Consider the following 23218-nt stretch of genomic DNA (forward strand, 5'->3'; position numbering starts at 1 on the left):
TAAGATTATAAAGTGTTCATATTTATTTTTTTATTCAACTGATTATATATATTTTACATATATAGAATTAATTTGTTATTCAAATAGCCCTTGAATTTATTCAGACTTGAGCAGTACTGAGTACTTTGTAGCTACATAATAAAAATATCTTTGAGTTTTCTTTAAAATTAAAATTAGTTTATGCTTTATATTGAATATTCTTTTTTTTAAATTTTTTTTTAATTTTTTTTAATGTTTATTTATTTTTGAGACAGAGAGAGACAGAGCATGAATGGGGGAGGGTCAGAGAGAGAGGGAGACACAGAATCTGAAGCAGGCTCCAGGCTCTGAGCTGTCAGCACCGAGCCTGACGTGGGGCTCGAACTCATGGACCGTGAGATCATGACCTGAGCCGAAGTCGGACGCTTAACCGACTGAGCCACCCAGGCGCCCCTATATTGAATATTCTAAATCACTATTTAAAAATAATAAAGTCCTAATAAATTAAAAGTGATTCTGACTCATTTTCTTTTATATTAGAATTGTATATATGCCAAAAGATATATAAGGAATAATTCCAGTCAAAGAGTTTAAATAAAAAGAGCTATTAGCATATGTATTATAGCTATTATGTCTAAGATTTTCTCTAAATGTAAAAAAAGAAATATGTTCTTGTCCTCTAATACCAGGATTATGGTATCAACCTATAAAGCATTATTATGAATAAATACTAATAAATTCAGCCATGGTTTATAGTATATAAGGTGAAGTAATAGCAAATTTGACAGTCTATTTTGTGAAATACCAATTTAATTTTCCTTTTACTTTATTTTCAATTTTATAGAACACAATTTTTTATTATTTTTCACCTAGATGGTTTAAATAAAATAAAGTTAAAAAAATATTTTTACCCTGTGAAATTATGTCCAGTGATAAAAAAAGTGAAAACATACATCACAGCCTAATAAAAATTCAAAAAGAAACTAATGAATTTGCATTTCATATATCAGTATAAAATTGGAAATAAATGTAAGACAATCTTTTAAATTTACTCCTTCATGGAGAAAAACATTTAATTTGAAATCATTTTTCTCCTTTAGCTTAGGTAGTCTGAAATGTGAAATGGATCTATGGCAATAATGATGGCATCTGGAAGACATTTTTAACAACAGATAAAGCCAAAAGTTAAAGCAATGCAACATGTGGATAAAATATTATAACTTTAGCTATGTGGTTAGGTATTTAAATGCCCTTGGGCAGTTGATGCCGTCCCTTTGATATCCAACTTTAGAATGCTAATGCTAATGCCACACTGATATTTCCAAAATATTAACGTGTTTTGATATCTTATCATCCAATGTCATTATCTTCCAAGATTGCATTATATGTGATGAGAGGAGTTCCTTCATTTACTTTAAATTTTATTATTATCTTTGTGATTTAAATCTCTTGGATATCCATAAGTTATATGGTATTAAAGAATTGTGGGTAAAATAATTCAGGAAATAGATTTATTCTCTGTTATGAAAGTTAAATGCAGGATATCAGAGTAAATTCAAACCACTAGGTTATGAAGAAATACAATGCAGATATGCTGTCCAAATCTGTTTTTTGAATATGTGAAAGATTCTCAGAGTGTCCCAGAAAGGATGTGGGAAGGAAAAGAGACAGATGGCATTTAATATTAGGATATTCTATAACTTTGAAAACTTAATTGTAGTCTTTTATATCCTCTTGAGATTTTAAAGTCCCTTCATAGTGAACTCATGTCTTTTTTTAGCCTTTCAATTTTTCTCTTCTCTTTCTCTGCATGTGCATATGCATATGTATAATGTATGTATGTTTATATGTACATATCTACCTACTTACCTTCCTACCTACATGCCCAGGCTATGCACACAAAACAGACTGAAATGGAATATAAAAATAACCAGAATTTAAACTACAAGGATAGTTCTAATCTGAGGGGAAAATATAATCCTCATTTGAAACTGTGACTTCCTGACTAACATAGGCAAGTGTAAGCAATTGCTTAATTCTTCATTTAACTTGCCCTATCTGCAGAAGGATCCTTCTCTTCTCTTGCATCCCTTTCCTGTCTCTGCTTTCCCATCAGCATATTAGTCACAGGGGCAATCTTGCGACTCTTCTTTCATCCAGTTTTAGTGTTACATCATCAGAGGCTGGGCTATTCCAGATAGGGCCTTCTAGGCAGCCTTACCTAACATATGACTCCATTCTCACTTTGTGGACAGTTAACTTTCTGGTTCTTATTTCTCACTGAAGAGGAAAGGTATTATTTCAACATCATGGCTGTATTCTCAGAGCAGAATTTCTTTCACTTACCTGTCATGCTCTTGCAAATGTAAAGAGACTAATCTTTTGGCTGATCTGGTCAAAGATAAGACTAATTTATTCTTTGTCATTTGGCAGTGTTTTGATACGGCCTCCAAAAATGTTCCTCTTTTGTCATCCCTAGGATACTGACAATTGGCTTGGTATAAGATTTTATATGCGTTTTAGTACAAAAACACTGATAAAGGAAAAATTTTAAAAAAAATTCATAAAAAATAGATAAGAATAGGGCACATTACAGTTCATAGTTTTATGTTTTAATTTCTTCTTATTAAAGATGCTAATTATCCAGTTTATAAAAATTTCTGGAAATAGGCAATACTCCATCAATAAAGCAGACATCTAGAAGTACTAACATTATTAGTTTATCAATATATAGAGAAAATACAAATATTTTTCCAATGTTATATAAAAATAGAGCCTATAGTATTTTGTCTATAGTTTTGTGTTTTAATACTAATTGTTAAAATAATTGTTTAGGAGCTCCTGAGTGGTTCAGTTGGTTAAATGTCTGACTTTGGCTCAGGTCATCATCTTGTGGTTTGTGAGTTCAAGCCCCACATCTGGCTTTGTGCTGATAGCTCAGAGCCTGGAGCCTACTTCGGATTCCGTGTCTCCCTCTCTGCTCTCCCCTACTCGTACTCTGTCTCTCTCTCTCTGTCTCTCTCTCAAAAATAAATAAACATAAAAATTTAAATGTTAATTGTCTAATTCATTTATCTACATATTAGAGATGACCCTTTAGGAAAGGGGGGAAAAATCTACCACTTACAGGTAATAAATTAATCTCTTTAGCAATATTCTAGAATTAGCAATCAATGCTAAGCTATGCTCAAGTGAATGAATGCCTTAAAACCATATACTGTCATATTGCCTACGTTTTTCATTCAAGCTGTCCATGTACCTATTTTTTTTTTCTCAACCTCCTAAGTTTGTTGACCTAATCTTGTGGTTTCACAACCTAAAAAGTTAGAATATAGGAGACAGGAAACAAATTATAAGTGAGGAATAAAACAGGAGAATTTGTTCCATGAAACTTTAAGCCTAATAGGCTGTATACGTTCTTTGTAAGGATAAGCTAGAACTATATATACTTCACTCTACTACCTGTTCTGCAATCAGGGTATTGATGAGGATTATCTTTCTCAAATATTTGTATTGCTTGGACAAGTAATAGAGTCCCTTGAAAATTTAGAACCATTAGTCACTCTTCACCAAGGATTTCAGTCAGAATCAACAGCACTTACATGGTCCCCCAATTTTTAAGCCAAAGTTCAGATGAAATCATTTCTCACTTTGATAATTCCACCAGGCACTAGGCAGAAGAGCAAACAATTCTTTGAATAACCAATCTTTAATCTAGGCCTCAAAATTTCCACAAATAAAGCTTCGTGTTAAAAAATAAATTCTAAAGGGATTGAAAATAAATCGTTAAAGTGTATGAGATCATATAATTTTAAATGTATACAAAATTTTTGAAAAAAATATAATTGGCATAAGAATACAGTTTATAATTAGCAAGGGATTAGACAAAACTGAAGAGACAATTAGTGAGCTGGAACATAGCTGTGAAGAAGTTATTCAGAAAGAAATATGCAAAAAGGAAGGGGGTTAATGTATTAGCTTTCTATTTTTGAGAAACAAATTATTAAAAATTTCATGGCTTAAAATTACACTCATTTCTTAGCTCACATTCTGTATATCAGGTCCAGTTAGGACATAACTACATTCTCTGCTCAGGTGTCACCAGGCTGGAATCACGGTGTCAGCTGTGTTCTAATTTGGAATTTGAGCTCTTCTTCAAAGCTCATTTAGGTTGTTGGCAGAAATAAGAATTGAAGTACCCATTTTCTTGTTGATTACCGTCTTAAAATACTCTCAGGTCCTAAAGGCTCCCTACATACCTTGTACACCATGCCATCCTCCATTCTTTTTAAGCGAGCAGTAGAGAGTCTCCCTTGTGCCCAGTACTTCTAAAGCTTTATATTACTTGTTCAGAAAGATCCCATTCTTTACAAGGGCTTGAGTTGGTCAGGTTCATCCAAGTTAATGCCTAATAGTCTCAAAATCAGGCTCATATACAACTCTTCTTGAACCAGAGAACTTTGAAATGAAGTTGTGCCTGCCCTCAATACACCTGACATATAACGGTGGAACAGGAACAGAGAAAATTTAACAAATACTCCTGGAAATGAGGAAAAATCAGAGAAAAACAGCAGAAATGGGTCATTGAAAATTCTGAAATCTTTCTGGGCAGGTGTTTTAAGGGCTTGCCATCCTGGGAAAAACCTCTGATTCTCTTCCCTGGCAGGACCTTCCTTGTTTATCATTCTCTTTCAGAGATTCTTTCTTTTTTATTGCACCTTTAGTCATATGTGAAGTGACTGTGCAGTGACATATGCCCCTTGGATGCTGATCAGCTTTCATAGCCTGCTTTCTGCTCTCAGAAGGTTGACATCATGCTTATTTTTAAAGCATAATTTCTTATGGTCTCAACTGATAGTTCTCTTGACAGTACAGTTTTCTGAAAATTTAGTAAATTTATCCAATTCTCAGTTCCATGCTTGTAACTCTTTTCATAATATAATTCTCTAAGCTGCTATATTTCTTTGTCCATTCCTTCAGATCCTCTGTCTTTCTATTTAAGATTGTACCTATCAGATTTGGGGAAGAGAACACTTTTTGTTTTCATAAATCACCCCCACCTTCGCCATTTTCTCCAAATTAAAAATACCACTAGGTGCTACCTTAATCCATTTAGGTTTTAACAATTAGTTTGGACAGTTTAGGAAATTGAAAGGCTAAGTAATTTGCCCAAGATCACAAAGCTCATAGGTGACAGAACCAGTGCAGTAACTCTAGATACTGCACAGTTAAACATCATGCCATGCTGATTTCTTGATGATGACGATCATTTACTTTTCATAAAGCAGGACAGATGTGAGCTGTGTGGATGTCTTTACACTAGGTACTGCTAAGTACCACAATCAAGAAAGCTACTCAAAAGCTTTTACTTGGATCATTGTATTGTGAATTATCTTAGATATGCTCTTGTTGGAATGTGACTGTCATTTGTCTTTCTTAATTTCTTCAGCCTCCAGGGATAGAAACCTCTTTTTAAAACATTAACCCTGTGCACTTCAGGGTTATAAAACATTATTTCAGACAAGGAAATAATTTCCTTTAACCAAATTGCTATAAAGATCAGAGAATTTGCTGCTTGGTTAAGAAAAAGCAGAGATTGTGTTTACAAGTTGTAAAGAATATCTGCTGAAATATTCACTATATTTGAGGAGATTCCAAAACCTACAAGTGAGCTTTTCTATGTAAACATTCGAACCCATGTTTCTCTTTTCCCACTCATGCATAAATGAGTCCAGTATCACAGAAGAACTAATTTGAGCAAAGTTATTGACAAAACTTAAAATCCAGATACAATATAATGCAACTAGCCCATTTTTAATATTCAGTTCTATCTTTCCCTTGAGATGAATCATCCACACCACTTTCCAGACCATTCTTGGTATTTCTTATCTAACTCTCTAGCAAAGAAGCCACATGTACTTCAAATATTTCTTCTACTTAGAGAAATGCACTGACCCTATTTTCTTCTACTTTTGTTCTCTTCCAGGATGTAAATAGGAAATTAATGATTAAATTATCTATACTAATGGGTGAAGGTATATTAATGGCTAAGTATGTGTTACCTCCCAAGTGACCTAATTGCATTTTAACAAAGTTCTAGCTGATTTTCTAGGGTTTCTACTGTCACAATCCAAGATACAGGGATAAAAGCAGTAGTATTTCAGACAATCTTCGGGTTAAGGATAAATAACTTCAGATAATTAGACTGAGTACTATCCAAATCATCTGACGCAGGGAGACTTCCATTACACATGTGTGGTCATCATTAGGTTTAATTAGTAGATCTCCAAGAAAGCATTTAGCTTCTATATATATATACATATATATATATGTATATATGTATATATAATATATACTACTCTTTAAGCAAATGGGTGAAACTATATGTGTACGAAAGGTTGAAAGAAATTTAAAGTTATTTGTGATTTACTTTGTATTTTCTTCAACTATAAATAAGGATATTCAATAAACATTGAACAGCTAACATTTGCATTCTGCCCTTTTCAAGACTACGTGTGCAATACTTACTTATAACATGCAGTAAGGAGGTATGTAGAATTAAAAATAGCCTTTTGGGGTGTGTGTGTGTGTGTGTGTGTGTGTGTGTGTACTTGTCAGAGACAGAGAGAGAGAGAGAGAGAGAGATTGTGTGTTAAAGGAGGTAATCCTGAAGAGGGGACTTAATGTTTTCTACAAGTTTTAAAGTAGAAGATGCCATTTCTTGTATAAAACCAGTTGTTTGAAGAGTTCATTATTTTTTCTTTCTTTCTCTCTTAAGTGTCATTGAAATGGTAATTGTTGCAGTGAGACCTGTCTAATGATGACAATTCTGGTCAAAACTGACCTTTACTCACTTGACTCATGAAATCTCACCACAGCCTTGTTATCATTAACAGCAATATATGCAGATATATTCTCTAAAATTGGGTCCCTAAAACTTTATTTCACTGAAATATATTAACTGATTTCCTATATCTTGATTTGATGCTAAGAGAGAGATGAAGGGTAAGGGGTGGAGAAAGGGAGAAAATTAAAAAAAAAAGATGAAAAAGAGAAAAAAATATATATATATATTGCTTTCTTTTCTTGAATCTCTTAAGTTTAGATCAAAAGTATTTACTTTTGAAATATTTATTTTGAAAATTAATTCACATAATATTAAGCCTTTCTTCTAAGAACAAAATACACCAGCTAAAATGAATTGATAGTTAGTATGCAGTATGACAAACTGTCTGGTTTGCCCTAGGCTGTTCTTCTTTTAAAACTGAAAAACGTACATCCTGGGAAACTCCTTAGCACAAGGTAAACCGGAACTATGACTACCTCTAATCGACATAATTGTAGAAAAATAGTAATTTTAAACAATCTGCCTTATGCCATTGTAACTTTCAGTTATCCAGAACTAGCAGCTCATTAGCTAATTTGGCTTACAGACATGTTTGCTTGGTATTATTATTTTTGCTACATAACAAATTCCCCAATGCTTACTATCTCAAAATAACACACATTTATTATCTAAGTTCCTACAGGTCAGAAATCTGGGCATAACTTAGGGCTTTTGAATTAAAGACCTCAGTTACTTCCTTGCAATTGGTTAGAGGCTCCCTCTCAGTTCCTTGCCAATGGGTGTCTACAACACGAAAATTTGCTTTACCAAAGGCAGCAAAAGAGTGAATCTGCAAGCATCAGAAGTCATAATGTCATGTGACATAAACACACAAGTGATTTACTTTATTTTGTTCATTAAAAACACGTTAGTTCAATCCATATCCAAGAGGATAGAATTACACAAAGACATGAAGAGTAGGAGGTAGGGACTAAAGGAGGCATCTTACAGTGTGTCTGTCATTCTTGCCTCTCAGAGTATTTAATATGAATTAGTTATATGTAACTATATAGCATTATATAGACTAACATTCTTTAGTGTTATAGAAGGTTAACAGCACCAGCTGTTCTGGTCACCATCTACCTTCCCAAAGTTTAATATATCTGAATTCTATCACTATAGACTATGTTCACCTCTTTTGGTCTTCATGTGAGTGAAACCATGCAGTAATTTCTCTTTTGTTTCTAACTTTTTTTATTCAACATTTGTCTTTGAGACTCACATATATTACATATGTATTATCAGTTTATTTTTCCCATTGTTATGAATAATTACTATATTAATGTATCATGATTTATTGATGTATTTTACTGTGTCTTAATTAAGGAATAAGTGATACATGAATCATTTACATTATAACCTCTTATATTTCCTATTTCCTTTTCTAAACCTTTCCGCCACCTCAGTCTTCCTTCTCTTCCAGTCTTTGCAGGTCCTTATGGGACACTGGCCTTAATTCAAAGGAAGAGATTCATATAAAATTCTCACAATGTGTTCTTGTTTTAATGCTACCATCTTTATAGGAATTGAACTCTATAAAATTAAAAATAGAACCTTTAGAATAATCCCTGCATTCAAAAACAACAACAAAGATAACCTCTAGGTGAGAGGGTAATTAGGGGGAGGGGGCTATTTGTTAAAACACATTCACTCTAATGTAAAGATAGGTGACTTTCAAGGTTCTTATATTAGTTACAGTTGAGAAGTAATTCTTTACACAGAATACCAAATAGAGCTATGATTTGAGATGATTATGTGATACCAAATCCTTACTCTAAAGGAAGATGTTCGTTCTTTGAGTATCTTGGGGTAGTATTGAAGTAAAAATGCAGAGATGCACAGGTACCCTCAGGAAAAGGAGATCAGTGCTTGAGCCATGGATAGTGTAGAAGGAGAAAACAAATTAACTACAAATTAAAGACAGCGATATGAAGGTTGTTTAAAAAAGTACAAATCCTTTCTTGGGGCGCCTGGGTGGCTTAGTCGGTTAAGCGTCCGACTTCGGCTCAGGTCATGATCTCGCAGTCCGTGAGTTCAAGCCCCGCGTCAGGCTCTGTGCTGACCGCTCAGAGCCTGGAGCCTGTTTCAGATTCTGTGTCTCTCTGTCTCTCTCTGACCCTCCCCCCGTTCATGCTCTGTCTCTCTCTGTCTCAAAACTAAATAAACATTAAAAAAATTTTTTTTTAAATTGTTAAAAAAAATGTATAAATCCTTTCTTAGGAACTTCACAATAATTTCTCCAAGGAGTACTGAGCAAGTTTTATAAGTTCTCCCATTTAGGACTTGTAATTTGTACCAAATTCAGCATTTGCACCCATGTTGTAGAAACCATATCCACTTTAATATTAAAACTCAGATGTACGTGTGTCATGATTTTCCGAAATGATAAATTGAATATTTAGTTATGGGTGTGGTAACTTTCATGTTTGCACATTTGGAATGTCCCATGTGTTGAAATCCTTGTTTTACTTTTAGTTTTGGACGACATCATATCTTCTAATAGCCTTAATCAGCATGGTGTGTTGAGGAGAGAGGGGCACTCCCCTAAAGTTATGTGCCATGAGGAGATTTCAACACTTTCACAATCTAGCTTATTTCAAATAAACAAAAAATGGAATTGGTTCATACATAATAAATCCCTGCTGTGCTATGCTGTGTTTTCATGACTAATTTTTTCACTAACCACAGCTTCACAGCTTATGACCTTAAAACAGCAGGCATTCCTTATAAAAACATAGGCTTACTGTTAAGGTTGTGCTTTTTCTCATCCACAAACTCCCTAGTGACTTGTTAAATGTCCAAACATAAACATCTTCAAACGACTTATGGAAAATGCAATTATAAGGTTTTTGGGGAACCATTAAAGGAAAGTTTCTATTATAAATTGAAAAATGAAAATAATAGTAAGAATAAGTTGTTAATTTATTTGATATATTTGATTTTCCTTCAAGTTCTGGTAGGCACATTGATATGTTATTTAGGCATTTTCTCATAATTGAGCAGAATAGCAGGCCATCTCAGCTCAGATTCTTAAGTGTCTTACCTGAGACTAACAGAAGCATTGAAATAGATACTTGAAACTGGTCCTTTCTCTCCCTCATAGGTTCCAGATCTTTATGTCAGAAACACTTGTTTAACATTTTCTACTTGCTCTATTTTCTGTTGGCTCGACAAGATAGTGTTCATGTCTCTTGAATTTTTTTGATCTTAGAGGAAAAAATACGCTTTATTTCAAGTGAAATCTACTTGTGAAATCTACTTGTTTAGAAAACAAGGAGCTTTCCATCAAAACCAGCAATCTTCCCCATCGAGCTTCTTATTGGGTAATTAGCCCAATTACAGAACAGAGGTTCTTTTCAAGTTTCAAATAAATCTTGTGAATTTTGTAATTTGTTTTTCTTCCCCAACATTCTTCCTGACTCAAACACATCTTTCCATCATCAAGGCCTGATATTTTCCTTAGGAGTCTGAGATAGTGTATGTGGGCAGCAGAACCATATTGTTTGAATCAGTAATGAATACAGGTGAGGGGTCCACGATGGCAGTGTAGGAAGATTCTGAATTCTTCTCCTCCCACACATATACCAAATCTACTGCTATATATGAATCATTTCCCAATGAAAAAGATCTGAAAGCTAGATGAGATGAACCACTGTCCACAAAAAGGATAAAAGAGATTGGTAGGAAAAGCAGAGCCACAGTCCTTTTAAAATACAAACAACAACAACAGCAACAACAACAACAATCTACCCTGGGTGCTGCAAGACATAAAAAGGGAGGAATCTCACCAAATAGGTGCTTCTCCCACAGAATCATGGGGTCAGTGCATCATATTAGGCACTTTGGCACCTGAGATATGCACTGGAGTAATAAGCTTCCAGAATATCTGCTTAGAAAACCAACAAGACTTATATCCAACTGTTCCAAAGTGTTATAGGAAGCAGACTCCCCTCTCAGAGGACTCACATGTGGTCTTGCTGGCCCTAAGACCCAGCAAAGAAACAGAAGTTTTAGAAAAACCTAGCCTATATGTAAGGGGTATTCACTTGCTGATTTAGGGGCACTGGCTGAAGGAATAGGAGTGGGGAAGTTGAGACATTCCTGGGAGACAGTGATGTATGCTGACAGTGATGTATGTACTCTCTACAGAGCTTGTTGGCATGGGCAAGTGAGCTTGGATTCAGCACCCTCCTGCTTCCTTGCTGGGAAGAAAGGTGGTGAGTGTTCATTGCAGTTGTTGAAGCCAGAGGTATGGATGGTTTCAATACTCCCTCAGTCCCTGGCTGGACTGACAAGCAAAAGCATCCATAGCGTTCACTTGCTCCCAGTCTACAACTGTCATGTGTGAGTAGACAAAGCACTTTCCCCCTACATTATTGATGGCCTTGAGCAGAGCTTTTTCACTGTCTTTCTAAAGCTGGTGAGCATGCCTTGAGGGTGACTTGCTGGTGGCCAAGAGGGCTGGTTTTACATAACTCTATGGGACTATAACAATAGGAAAGACAGTTCTTGGCAAGCCTCTCTCTACCTCCCTGCCCAGGGCAGTGCACAAACAGAAGGTTGAAATATATTTCAGCTTGTGAAAAAGACCTATTAGCTTAGAGTTGCAGCTGAAGGGGTGGGCTTCAGGTTTCCCACACATAGAGGCTAAGGAGGCACTCTCAGGTACATACACAGAGTGACACCATCCTTGAGCACCTCCTTGACCTTGCTACCACTTGAGGAGACTTCCCAGAAGGGAGTTTGTGCACTTACCTGGAACCCCGATTTTTGCCTATGTCACCCAGGGGGCACCTGCAGATCTCCTGGTCTTGAGGCCAGCAGGCATTACAATTGTGGCCCATAAAACTGTATATATTTGCATACTTTAAAAGCTACTGCCTTAGCATCTGGCTTCTAGCCTACCTGAAACTAGGTGCCAAATGAGATTCCTGTACGTTGATCACTGACAGGTCTTGGCACATCCTCAACCATGAAGGCCATTTCCAGAATAAATCATTCAGTTTAGACCATGACAAAAGTTCAAGAGACAACCAAAAGCTAGGTCATGGTTGAAAGAGAAGGATCACCACCTACACAAAGCCACTCCTAGAAGACTGAGAGGTGTAGCGTTTTGCCTAATATATAGAAACAAACACAGAGAGTCAAGCAAAATGAGAAAACACAGAAATATCTTCCAAATGGAAGAACAAGACAAAACTGCAGAAAAAGACTTAAATGATACAGATGTAAGTAATCTACCTGATAGAGAATTGGAAATTATGGTGCTAAAGGTGTTAAATGAACTTGGAAGAAGAATGGATGAAAACAGTGAGAACTTCAACTTAGAGATAGAAAACAAGGAAGTACCAAACAGAGGTCACAGAACTGAAGAATGCAATAACCGAACTGGCAAATGTACTAGCGGGGTTCAACAGCAGACTGGTGAAGTAGAAGAATGGATGAGAAAGCTGGAAGTTAAATCAATGGAACTGACCCAGACAGAACAGCAGAAAATTTTTAAAAAGGAAAAATAATGTAAAAATATGAACGTAACAGACTTCTAGGGCAGCATCAAGTGGAATAACATTCACATTATGGGGCGGAGGTGGGGGGGAGTCTCAGAAGAAGAGAGTGAAAGAGGGGCAATAAATATATTTGCAGACATGATGAGTGAAAACCTCTAAACTAGGAAAGGAAATAGATATCCAGGTCCAGGAAGGCCAGAGAGCTTCAAAAAGTATGAACCCAAAGAAAGCCACACCAAGACACACTATAATTAGATTAAAGAAGATAGAATCTTACAGGCAGGAAGAGAAAAACAAATTGTTATATACACAGGAAAGCATATAAGGCAATCAACAGATTTCTCAGCACAGACTTTGCAAGTCAGAGGGAGTGGTGTAATATATTCAAAATACTGGGAGGAAACAACAACAACAACAACAACAACAAAACAACAACAACAACAACAACAACAACAACAAAAACTTTCAGCCAAAGATATTCTGCCTGGCAAGGTTATCATTCATATTTCAAGGAGAGAAAAATAGTTTTCTGGAAAAGTAATAGCTAAAGGAGTTCATCACTAAGCTGACCTGAAAAGAAATATTAAAGAGGCTTATTTAAACTGAAAAGAAATGGCACTAATTAATAGCAAGAAAACATATTAAAGTAAAATCTCACTGGAAGAGGTAAATATATATTAATATTAGTGGATTAATCACTTAAAGCTTGTATGAATCAGTCAGTTAAGCATTCAACTTCAGCTCAGGTGATGATCTTGTGGTTCGTGGGTTTGAGCCTTGCATCAGGCTCTGTGCTGACAGCTTGGAGCCTGGAGCCTGCTTCAGATTCTGTGTCTCTCTCTGTCTCTCCCCCTCACTCTCTCTGCCCCTCCCCTGCCCATGCTCACTCGCTCACTTGCTCTCGCTCTCTCTCTCTCTCTCAAGATTAAATAAACATCAGCAATTTTTTTTAAAAAAGCTACAATAGTTGCTTCAGAGATACATAAAATATGAAGTATAAAAAGTGACACCAAAAACAATGGTAGGAGGGAGTAAAATGTAGAATTTTGGAATGTGTTTAAGTTTTTATTAATTTAAAATAGGCTATTATATACATAGGTTGATATATGTAAATCTCATGGTAAACACAAAGCAAAAACATTAAATACACAAAAGAAAATGAGAAAGGAATCTAAACATAACACTAAAAAAAACATCAAACCACAGGGAAGAATAACAAAATAGAAGAAAGAGACAGGGAAGAATTACCAAAACAACCAGAAAACAATTAACAAAATGACAATAAGTACATACCTATCAATAATTATTTTAAAAGTAAATGGGTTAAATTCTCCAATCAAAGTACATATAGTGCTGAGCTGATAACAAGAAAACAAAACAATAAATAGAAGACATTTCTGTATACACTGCCACCAGAAGCTTACTTAAGAAGGACACAGGAATAAAAGTGAAGAGATGGAAAGAAGATATTACATGCAAATAGAAATGGAAAGAAAGTTGATGTGGCCATACTAATATCAGACAAAGTAGACTTTAAAATGGAGACTGTAGGAGTGCCTGGGTGGCTCAGTTGGTTAAGTGTCTGACTTCAGCTCAGATCATGATCTCACAGTTCATGGGTTTGGGCCCTGCGTGGGCTCTGTACTGACAGCTCAGAGCCTGGAGCCTGTTTTGGAATCTGTGTCTCCCTCTCTCTGCCCCTCCCCTGCTCACGCTCTGTCTCTGTCTCAAAAATAAATAAACATTAACAAAAAATTTAAATGGAGACTGGAATCAAAGACAAATAGAGGCACTACATAATGATAAAGAGGTCAATCCAACAAGACCATGTAACATTTATAAATATTTATGCACCCAATGTAGAAACAGCCAAATATATAAGGCAAACCTTAATAGTCCTAAAGAGAGAAATTGACAGCGATTTAATAAGAATAGATTTTAACACCCTACTTACATTAATAAAAAGATCATCCAGGCAGAAAATCAGTAAGGAAACATTGGCCTTAAATGACACATTAGATTAGGTGGACTTAATAGATATATACAGAGCATTCCATCCAGAAGCAGGTTATACATACTTCCTAAGTGCTTATAGAACATTTTCCAGGATAGTTCATATGATAGTCCACAAACAAATCTCAATAAATTCAAGAATTTTAAATCATATCAGGCATTTTTTTTTCTGACTATGGTGGTATAAAACTAGGAATAAATTGCAAGAAGAAAACTGGAAAAATAATACAAATACTTGGTAATTAAACAACATGTGACTGAACAACTACTGTATGACAAAACAAATAAAAAGATAAATTAAAAAGTAATACCCAGAGACAAATGAAAACAGAAATAAAGCATACCAAAACCTATAGGGTGCAGCAAAAGCAGTTCTAAAAGGGAAGTTCATTTAATAGCAGTACAGGCCCACCACAGGAAACAAGAGAAACCTCAAATAAACAACTTAACCTTACACCTAAAGGAACTAGAAAAAGAACGATTGAAGCCTCAAGTTAATAGAAGAAAGGAAATAGTAAAGATCAGAGTGAAAATAAATTAAATATAAACTAAAAAGACAATAGGGGAGCTCAGTGAAAATAAGAGTTGTTTCTTTGAAGTGATAACAGAATTCACAAATCTTTAGTTAGATTTGTGAAGGGAAAAAGAAAAGACTCAAATAAATAAAATCAGAAATGAAAGAATAGATGGTGTAGCAGATACCATAGAAAAACAAAGGATCATAAGAGACTACTATGAACAATAATATGCCAACAAACTGGACAAGTTAGAAGAAATAGATAAATTTCTAGAAATTTGCAATCTTCCTATTTCCAATAGGAAATGTGATAAATTTCTAGAAATTTGCAATCTTTCTATTTCCAATAGGAAATGTGTTACTAGTAAGGAAATTGAATCTCTAATCAAAAACCTCCTAACAGACAAAAGTCTAAGACCCAGTAGTCTAATTGGGAATTTTACCAAGCATTCAAAAAGATTTAATACCTGTCCCTCTCAAACTTTTCCAAAACATTGAGGAGAAGCAAAAGATTCCAAATTCATTTTATGAGGCCAACACTACCCTAATACCCAAGCCAGACAAGGACACGACAGACAAGAAAATTATGGGCCAATATTCCTGATGAACATAGATGTAAAAATCCTTACCCATATATTAGGAGATCAAATTTAATAATACATTAAAAGGATCATACATCATGATTAAGTAGGTTTTATTTCAAGGGATGCAAGGATGGTTTAACATCCACAAATCAAATGCAAATCGTGTTATACCACATTAAAAAATGAAGGATAAGGGGCGCCTGGGTGGCTCAGTCGGTTAAGCAGCTGACTTCGGCTCAGGTCATGATCTCGCAGTCCGTGAGTTCGAGCCCCGCGTCGGGCTCTGTGCTGACAGCTCAGAGCCTGGAGCCTGTTTCAGATTCTGTGTCTCCCTCTCTCTGACCCTCCCCCATTCATGCTCTGTCTCTCTCTGTCTCAAAAATAAATAAACGTTAAAAAAAAATTTAAAAAAAAGAAGGATAAAAATAATATCATCTTAATAGATGCAGAAAAATCTGACAGAATTCCATATTCATTAATGATAAAGACTCTCAACAAAGTGGGTAAGGAGGGAACATAACTTTAACATAATAAAAACCATGTATGACAAACCCACAGCTAATATTATAGTTGATGGTGAGGAGATGAAAGCTTTTTCTCTAAGATCAAGAATGAGATGAGGATGCCCATTCATGCCACTTTTATTCAACATAGGATTGGAAATCCTACTTATAACAACTAGGCCAAAGAATTGAAGGAAGAAAGGAAGGCCATCCAAATTGAAAAAGAAGAAGTAAAACTGACTATTTTCAGATAACATGCTAGTTACATGTAGAAAACTCCAAAGACTCCACTAAAAATTAAAACAAATGATCAATTAATTCAGTTAAGTTGCATGATACAAATTAATATATAAAAATAAATCTATTGTGTTTCTAATAATGGAGCTATCAGAGAAGTCAAGAAAACAGTCCCATTTACACTTATATATAAAAAAATAAAATACCTAGTAATAAATTTAACCAAGTAGGTGAAAGGCCTGTATACTGAAATCTATAAGACATTAATGAGAGAAAGTAAAGACAAATAAATGGAAAACTATTCATGCTCATGGATCAAATATGAATAAATATGGTTAAAATGTCCATACTACTAAAAGCAATCTATAGGTCCCATACTATCCCCTATCAAAATTTCAGTATATTTTTCACTATTTTTTTTACTAATTCTAACATTTTTATGGGACCACAGATGACCCAAATAGCCAAAACAATTTAAGAAAGAAGAGGCCAGCCAGAGGTATCTTGCCCCATGCTTTCAAACTATATTATAAAGCTATATAGTAATTGAAACAGTATGGAATTATCCTAAAAACAGACACATAGATCAATGGAGTAGAATAGATAGCTCAGAAGTAAACTCATGATTATATATAGGCAATTAATTTATACCAATGGAGGCAATAATATAAAATGGGGAAAGGACAGTCTCTTTAATAAATGATGTTGAGACAACTGGACAGTTATGTGCAAAAAAATGAAACTGGACCACTGTGTTACATCATATAAAATTGATTAAATATTTTAATGTAAGACCTGAAACCATGAACCTTCTAGAAAATAACATAGGCAGTAAACTCCTTGACTTTGGTCTCAGTAACGTTTTGTGCGTGTGTGTGTGTGTGTGTGTGTGTGTGTGTGTGTGTGTGTGTTTTGGATCTGACTCCAAAAGCAAGGAAAACAAGAACAAAAATAAACTACATGAAACTACATGAAACCAAAAGCCTTTTGCACAAAGTGAAGGAAATCAACACCAAAATGAAAAGGTAACCTACTGAATGGGAGAAGATATTGCAAACTATATACCTGATAAGGGGTTTAATATCCACAATAAATTTAAATAAACTCAATAGTAAAAATCAAATGATTGAATTTGAAAGTGGCCAGATTTCATGTACATTTTTCCAAAGAAGACGTGCAGATGACCAACAGATACATGAAAAGATGCGCAACATTACTACTCATCAGGCAAATGAAAATCAAAACCACATTGAGATATCATCTTACACCTGTCAGAATGGCTATTGTAAAACAAAACAATGACAATAAACAAAAACATAAAAACAAGAAATAGAATGCTGGTGGGGTGGAGAAAAGGGGACTGTCATGCACTGTTTGTGGGAATGTAAGTTGGTGCAGCCACTATGGAAAACAGTATGAAGGTTCCTCAAAAATTAAAATACAGCTACTTCTTGATCCAGCAAGTCTGCTTCTGGGTATTTATTGAAAGAAAACAAAAACCCTAAAAAAATATATACACCCCTATGCTCATTGTAGCATTTTGTACAATTGCTAACATATGGAAGCAACCTATGCCCATCAAAGGATGAATGAATAAAGAAAATGTGATATAAAATAATAAAACTAATAAAAATAAATGAAGTCTTGCCATTTACAACAATATACATGGTCCTTAAAGATATTACACTAAGTGAAATGCCAGATGGAGAAAGTCAAGTATCATATAATTTCATTTATATGTGAAATCCAAAAAAAGCAAAAAAAAAAAAAACAAAAAAGCAAAAAACACAACAACAAACAGAACAAAACAAACACAGACTCATAAATACAGAGAACAGATTGGTGGTTGCCAGAGGGGAGGGGGTTGGACAGGGGGAAAACATTGGTAAAGAGGATTAAATAGTATAAACATCCAGTTATAAAATAAATAAGTCATTGGGAGTCAATGTCCAGTCAGTTATATTATATTATCCTTGTATTAACTTTATATTAACTTTGTAAGGTAACAGGTAGTAACTCGACTTATTGTGGTGACCATTTCATAGTGCATACAGATACTGAATGAGGTGCTATACACCTGAAACAGATATAATATTGTACATCCATTATACCGCAATAAATGTAATAAATTCAGATTTTTAAAGTGTTTATTAAAGGAGAAAAAACAAGCAAGTGACTTTAATTATTTCACTTCCTTATACCCTCTCTCTTCAGCATTCATAATATTTAGAAGCACTTTTTCAAACTGCAGTATTCTTAGGGTCTGCTTTGCTCTAGGAGAATTGCCCACCATCCACTTCAGGAACTTACCTCTCTAAGTTATATATGTCTGTATATTTTGTGTTATTTTTTTCCCTTCCTTACCCATTGCTAACTGCAGCAGAGTTGGACAGTATATATCCGATACTTTGGCTTAATGGAGACAACCTGCTTCTCCTGGTAGTTTAGAATAAAGATGTCCAAAAGATAAGGTAATGGCTATTTGTGTTGGAGCTAAGAGGAGGGTCATATATTACTCATCTCATTCATAATTGTTTTTTCCCTGTGTTCCCATTGTTTGTATGCCTTTATTTCAGCCCTTAAGGACATTTTGAACTTTTATTTATTTTATTTAAGAACATTTTGCACTTTATTGTTTATTTCTGCATCCTTGCAATGGAGAAGTAGTTGTTGAGGACAGGTGCTATGGTTTGCTCATTTTTGTATTCTATTCTGTTTTTAGGGTAGTGGCTAAGTATAGATTAAACTACTTTTGCTTTTCTTGAATTGTATTTCTGTCCTCTTTGGTTCTGTTCCCCCTCCCCCAAGATGTATTACAGTGACATTGTAACTTAATTCCATTGTATTTATTTATGATCTTTTTTCCAGATAACAAAGACCAATTTGAATTTTGAACATGTTTTCTGCCAACCATTTGCTTCTAGCTCTGAAACTCAAATGGATATGATATTTAATCTATCACTAATGAAAACATGCAGCCTCTATGAAATATTATTTATGCCCTAAGGTTGGAGCATTGATTCATCAACATTTACCTTTTGATATGTCCCCACAGCTAATTGTACATCAACTTATTTATAGTTCGATAGTGTTTATTAGTATATTACTAATATACAGCATTGAGAAAAGATAAAAATGGTCTAACATCCAAGTAAAGCAGAAATAAAAAGTTGTTATCTAACATCTCAAGCTAATACTGTCTCATAAAGAACAAAAATATAAACATAGTATACACATTGAGAGAATTTACTTAAAAATCTTTTTTTTCCAGTAGAGGCCTTCTTTAAAAATATTCCCACAAAACACTTAATGATAGAACACTTTCATATGAAAGTGCATCAGGAAAATGAACAATTAAATGTGTAAAGATCTACATCATTACATAAATTTGTTTCCTTTCAAATTATTTAAAAAGAGCAATGTGTTCCCCAAAATACTTACTGATTATGTGCTGCTGAACAAGTGCTAATCCATGCTGTGGGGATACAGCAACTGAAAAATAGACATAAGGGGCGCCTGTGTGGCTCAGATGGTTAAGCGTCTGACTTCAGCAAGGTCATGATCTCTGGGTTGGTGAGTTGGAGCCTGCATCAGGCTCTCTGCTGTCAGCGCAGAGCCTGCCTCATAGCCTCTGTCCCTCTCTTTCTCTCTGCCCCTCCCCCACTCATGCTTGCTCTCTGTCTCTCAAAAATAAACAAACTTTAAAAAAAAGACATAAATCCCTTGCCTCACAGTATTTTACATTCTACACAGAGAAGGAAATAAATATATAAATATGGCACTAATGGCTTTGGGACAAAATTAAAACAGAGATTAGGTGAATGTGGTGCTGCAGTTTCAAATAAAGAGTCCGGGGGTGGGGAGGCTCACAGAGAAGTAAGGCTCTGAGAGTTGGGAGTTGAGTTTGTAACAGGAAGAGCACACGGAGGCTGAGAGGTGATGGTGTCTTGGAAGAGATTATTAGCAGCGGAGGTGGTGAGGTGGGAACGAACCTGGTATAGATAGATGTACTTTGAAGTTATAGCTGACAGGATGTGCTGACAATAAGATGGGATCTGTGATTAAAAGTGAGGAATCCAGGGTGACCAGGATCTTGGTAAATAATTTAGATTTTCTGTGCAAATCATGAGAAAAATATAATTGAGATGTAGCTCTCCGTATTTTTATTGTCTCTTTAAATTTTGGGGAATTCTGACTGAAGGTGTCAGAAGAAAACATTAATAAGATGAAATCACTTATTTCACATGATATGATTTTCTTCCCTTTATGACTTAAGGTATTTTAATGTTAGAAATATTTGGTTTGTCTTTTTTTTCCTGCTTTGAAAGTTTTTTTCTTCTACATTAACTTTTCAGATTCTTAATTTAAAGCTTCTACTGTTGTACATACTATTCTTTTAAATTCATTTACCATTTATGTGACTGAACTAGGAAAGAGTTTTCAAAATATGCTATTTAAGATTAAATCTGTATGACTGTTATAGCACGGGCAAGGATCCAAATTGAAACACATATATGTAATGAACATTTGTAACATTTTACTCTCAATATTTAATCCTTATTATTTACACCCATATTTTGTAGTTAGATAAAACTTTCTCTAATTTTAAGATTAAAAGAATTAAGTCAGTATTAGTTAATGCATCCAAAGCTATGCAGCTATTAAATTGTAAAATAGTGTGGACGTGGGTGGCAGAGAAATCTTTCAATTCTATGTTATTAATACACTAGACCTACATTGGACCTTGTTAACTACTCACACACCCATAGCCTGTCTTCCAGAGAGGAACATGAAAGGGCACAGTAACTTTAATTGATACATCATTTGAGTTTGTTGGTAAGATCAATAGCTACAGGTTTTTAGCATAATTAAATTTTAGACATAGTGTCATTTGTAAATCCTGTAATCTTTTGGCAGTCTTCCATTTCTGAGTTATGATTTACAGCCTTATATTTAATGAAAACAGTGTTAGACTTATCAGAGAAACTGGGTTCAATCCCAGGTGTACAATTTGCTAGTTTTGTCATTTTGTAAAATGTATTTTGTTTATGTCTCATTTCGTCATTAGTAAAATGGAAATATAAAATTTGCCTGTTTCATTTTGTTACAGTCATCAAATAAGATAACTTCTGTGAAGGTCCTTTGAAAGTTACACGGCTCTGTTACTGAACTGTAAAATACTATAGTTTTACATTGAATCCTCCCTTAGGACTTAAAAAAAACTGTATGCAGCTATATTACCTTCTGACATTTCTGGCACAGTACAGCAAGCAACTTTGGCCCAATTTCCTTTTTTGTTCATTATTTTATAAAGGTTAAGACCCCAGAAGGCATGTGTGTGTGTGTGTGTGTGTGTGTGTGTGTGTGTGTGCGCGCGCGCACCTTTTTGCCTTAAAGAGATTTGGCTTCTGGTTCCCTCTGAGAAAAACAAGTTTCCAATCAGGAAACAACTGCCAATCTCATTTCATTTCCTTCAAGATTTGCCTACCTGCAATTTCTGCAATCTGTCCTCTAGGAGAACAGAGTCCTAGTCAAAGCTATTTGCTTGCAGAGCTAGGCAGCTTGAATGGGTTGCTTTATCCCTCCAGATTGCATTTTCCTAACTTCTAAATGTAATCACAAATAAAAGCAGTTCTCAAGTTGTGTCAATACATACTTTGTTTGTGACTAACTGTAAAGTAGAAAGGAACTAATTTATTACTAATCAGAATCTATTGGAGATCATTTGCTTTTCTTTTTCTAATAAATTACCAACTTTTCTATTTTGTTTCTTCACATGGATAAAAAGTGGTTCCTAAGTGTGATGTATAAATTGCTTGTTCTATATGTGTGTATCGTGATCGGAAAGTTATTGAGAATCAGTAGTTTAGAACAAAGAATTTGTAAATCTTACTTCTAAATAGATTCATAATTCAAACTTTTCAATTTTTTTTTCTAAAATGTTTACTTCTGTGGGTACCTAAGAACAGCAAGGTATAACTGAGATCTTGATTATCCATTGTGATGAAATGGGGATTAGGAGAACAAGAGAAATGGTATCAACTTCCTTTCGTGAAGGCCTGGTGAATGCAAGGTATAATTAGATGTGAAAGCAGGGAATGGGAAGAGCCTGTCAAACAAGAATCTACAGGACACATTTTTCTGTTCTTAACATCAACACCCTTGAAAGAATCATCTAGTCTGGTTATCTCCCCAGTTCCCTCCTACCGTTGTCTCCTAAATCTATTCTAATTAGACTTTTTATACACACCCCATTTCTGCACTTTAACCAAACTGATCTTCATGAAGAGACTAATAATTATTGTGTTGATAAATCTAGTGGTCAAGTCTCTGTCCTCACAGTTAATTTATAGACAACATTTAATAAAGTGCTTGGAAATCTTTACTCACTTGGCTTTCAGTCTCCAACACTAACCTGGTTTTCCTCAACCCACTCCTTCCCCAGACCTCTCTTTCTCATCTCAAATCTTCTAAGATTGATATGACACAGGATTCAGTCCTTGAAACAACTCTTTCCTATCATTATTCTCTCATTAACTCATCTCACCTGGTCTCATAGCTGTAACTTTTACCTGTAGGCCTGTAAATCTCAAATATATCCTGCTTAATCTCTCTCATGAATTCTGGGTTCAGATATCCAGCTGCTGACTTTACATTTCCATGTAAATATCTGATAGATACATCAAACTTATCACATGCCCAAACAAAAACAAACCTCTAGTCATTCCCCCAAACTTGTTCTCCCTGAATTTCTTCTTTATCTCAATAACTGTCAACTCTATTCTTCCCTTGATTGTTTAAACCAAAAACATTGATACTATTTGTTACTTTCACTTTCTGGCATTAGACTTCACACTTGATATCAGGGAAGTTTGGAGACAATGGATCAGAATAATATATTATGTAATATATACTATAATAATACATTATGCAATTAATCAGATACATTTAGGAAAATGAAAAATTAAGATAGTATATGTTCCATATAATAT

This window comes from Panthera onca, chromosome A2 (assembly GCF_046562875.1).
Source record: "Panthera onca isolate mPanOnc1 chromosome A2, mPanOnc1 haplotype 2, whole genome shotgun sequence".
Lineage (NCBI taxonomy): Eukaryota > Metazoa > Chordata > Mammalia > Carnivora > Felidae > Panthera > Panthera onca.